This window comes from Apodemus sylvaticus, chromosome 7 (assembly GCF_947179515.1).
Source record: "Apodemus sylvaticus chromosome 7, mApoSyl1.1, whole genome shotgun sequence".
In the NCBI taxonomy this organism is placed as follows: Eukaryota; Metazoa; Chordata; class Mammalia; order Rodentia; family Muridae; genus Apodemus; species Apodemus sylvaticus.
The window spans coordinates 37,902,105-37,905,968 of record NC_067478.1 but is presented as its reverse complement, the minus strand read 5'-3'; positions in this window follow the sequence as shown (position 1 = coordinate 37,905,968).

The following is a 3,864-nucleotide window of genomic DNA, read 5'->3' as shown; positions in this document are numbered from 1 at the left end:
AGCAAAAATATGATTTAACAATGAAAATAATTTTATGGCTGGAGGATCACCACAACATGAAGAATTGTATTAAAAGGCAGCAGATTAGAAAGAGTGAGAAACACTGATTTAGATAATCAACATGTTTAAAGAGAAAAGATCATTTTGCATCATGATTTGAAGGCTCTAGTGCATGACTGGTTGCTGCATTGAGAGGCAAGGGCAAGGACATAAGCAACAGAAACCAAAGCTATTTCGCATTATCCAAACCCAGCTCTCCCACACAGAGAACCTTGAACACTGCAACACACAAGAAAAGCAAGATTCTCATTTAAAGTCACATTTCATGATGATGATAGAGGAATTTAAGATGGACTTGAATAACTCCATTCAAGAAATAAAGGAGAATACGGGTGAAAAGCTGGAAGGTCTTAAAGAGGAAATGCAACACTCTCTTAATGAATTACAGGAAAGCCCAACAAAACAGGTGAGGGAATTGAACAAAACCATGCAAGATCTATAAATGGAAATAGAAATAATAAAGAAATAACAAAGGGAGACAACTCTGGAGATAGAAACCTAGGAAAGAGATCAGGAGTCATAGATGCAAGTATCACCAGCAGAATAGAAGAGATGGAAGAAAGAATCAAAAGTGCAGAAAATACTATAGAAAACATTGACACAACAGTCAAAAATGCAAATTGCTCCTAACATGAAACATCCAGGAAATCCAGGACACAATGAGAAGACCAAACCTAAGTGTAAGAGGTATAGAAGAGATAAGATTCCCAAATGAAAGGACCAGTAAATATCTTCAACAAAATTATAGAAGAAAACTTATCTGACTTAAAGAAAGAGATGCCCATAAACATACAAGAACTCCAAATAGTTTGTACTAGAAAAGAAATTCCTCTTATCACTTAATAGTCAAAACACAAAATGCACAAAACAAAGAAAGAATATTAAATGCATTACGAGAAAAAGGTCAGGTAACATATAAAGGCAGACCTACCAGAAATACACCAGACTTCTCACCAGAGACTATGAAAGCTAGAAGATCCTGGGTGGATCTCATGCAGACTCCAAGAGAACGCAAATGTCAGCCAAGACTACTATATCTAGCAAAACTCTCAATCACCATAGATGGAGAAACCAAGATATTCCATGACAAACCAATTTACACAATATCTTTCCACAAAACCAGCCCTACAAAGGATCATAGGGGTAAAACACCAATATAAAAGGGAAACTATTCCCTGGAAAAAGCAAGATAGTAACCTTCTTTCATCAAACTCAAAAGAAGATAACCACTCAAATATAAAAATAACATAAAAATGACAGGAAACAATAATCACTATTCTTCAATATCTCTTAATATCAATGGACTCAATTCCCCAATAAAAAGACATAGACTAACAGACTGGATAAGGAAAAAGGACCCTACATTTTTTTGCATACAGGAGACACACCTCAGTGTCAAAGACAAAAACTAACTTAGAGTAAAAGGCTGGAAGGCCCCGGCCTGCGGGGGTTTTCGACAGGGGACCCTAGAAGAGAAGGGCAGAGAAACAGAGACAGGAGATGCGAAGAGGCCAAGAGTAAGTAACTGCTCAACACCTATCAAACTGTATTTTCTCAGGGAACTTATATAGGCAGGGGAAGAAGTGAGCAAGTGGGATTCTTCGCATAGTCTGGGCATTCCGCCAAGGTGAATCTCTGGCAGCTGCACGGTGTTTTCTTCTTCTGGGAGGGCAGTGACCACCCTATCTCTCCAAGGTCTGTAGCTGAGGAAAAGTCAAAACTAAAGCCTATCTTTAAATTGAACTCTAAATGAAAAGTAATGTCAGTTTGGCTCCTGGCAGGGGAAGACACTTTTACAAGCAAATGGTCTCAGGAAATGAGCCAGAGTAGCCATTCTAATAACAGATAAAATTGATTTTCAACCTAAAGTCATCAAAAGAGACACAGAAGGACACTTCTTTCTGGTCAAAGGACAAATCCACCAAGAACTCTCAATTCTGAACATCTACGCTCCAAATGCAAGAGCACCCTCATTCGTAAAAGAAACTTTACTAAATCTCAAAGCACACATTGCACCTAACACAATAGTTGTGGGTGACTTCAACACTCCACTCTCCTCAAGGGATCTATTAGTAAAATAGAAACTAAACAAAGATACAGTAAAACTAATTGAAACTTTGGACCAATTGGATTTAACAGATATTTATAGAACATTTCATCGTAAAGCAAAAGAATATACCTTTTTCTCAGTACCTGATAATACCTTCTCTAAAATCGACCATATAATTTGTCACAAGACAGTCCTCAACAAGTATAAGAAGGCTGAACTAGTCCCATGCCTCCTATCAGATCACTATGGAGTAAGAGTGGTCTTCAATAGCAACAAAAACAACAGAAAGCCCATATACACATGGAGGCTGAACAATACTCAATGATACTTTAGTGAAAGAAGAAATAAAGAAAGAAATCAAAGACTTTTTAGAATTTAATGAAAATGAAGGCACAACATACACAAATCTATGGGACACAATGAAAGCAGTGCTAAGAGGAAAACTCATAGCCCTGAGTGCCTTCATAAAGAAATGGGAGAGAGCATACATTAGCAGATTAACAGCACCTGTGATAGCTCTGGAACAAAAAGAAGCTAATTTACCCTGGAGGAGTAGAAGACAGGAAATCATCAAACGCATGGCTGAAATCAATCAAGTGAAAAAAAACAAAGAGAACCATACAAAGAATCAACAAAACCAGGAGCTGGTTCTTTGAGAAAATCAACAAAATAGATAAACCCTTAGCCAGACTAACCAAAGGGCACAGAGACAGTATCCAAATTAACAAAATTAGAAATGAAAAGGGGGAGCGGCAGCAACAAAACAACAGCAGCAGCTGGTCCATAGGAAGGGCCATCAGCAGTAGAACCAAGCGGACAGGGTCCACGCAGACCCTGCGCCCACGACCACTGGCCATCGCTGGCCAGCCAGGCTGCAAGCAGCGGCAGATTTACGGTGCCTTTCACCACACAGAAGCCACATCAGAACTCTGCCTCCCTCCAGTCAGTTACAAGGCCTCCATATTGGTTCTCAGTCGCCAGAGAAATCAGACAGAGGTACGCAAATATAAGCCGAGACCAACATCGCGGGCGTCTAAGCCTGAAGGATGTTGGCCTGCACCCAGGCCCTGGGCTGAATGGGGGGCGGGGGGGCACTGGGTTGCAAACCCGGCCAGGAGGTTGTTTCCCCAGGCCGGTGTGCGCACTGCTGCCATTTTGCCTACGGGAAGCCAGAGAGACCTAGCAGGCAAAACCAAACCAGCTAACAGGCATAGACCAAGGCGGACATAGCAGGGGTCTCAGACGGTCAGGCCCTGGAATACCCCCAGGCCCTGGGCTGCCCCCAGGCCCTGGGCTGATCGGTGGGCCATCTGTGTGCCAACATGGCCAGGAGGTTGTTAGGCCAGCAGACTCTCCCAGCACTCTCAGGGAGCAAGTGCACGCCACCATCTTTGCCACCTGACAGACCCAATTAACACTTACAGATGAGGGGAACTTTGCTCGGACATTGGCCTGCCAGGCTTTTGTCTAGACTCAGGGCCTGAGCAGCTAGGCTAGCCTTGTGTGCACCAACCCAGTTGGAAGTTCCGCTGCCCAGCAGAGTAATCAGCACACAGAAAAGGTCCCTGCAGCATACAGCCTCAGCACTCCCTGAAGGAGCAAACTGGCACCATCTGGCTCACAGACACAATTTGGGGCAAAGAACACTAGGGCTGCAAGGGGAGGAAAGCACATCAGCAATCTGCAACAGGGGAAACCCTGCCATCCAGTGTTGCAGAAATAGCCCTAGAGCCTCTCAGGAGGCTGAAACACCA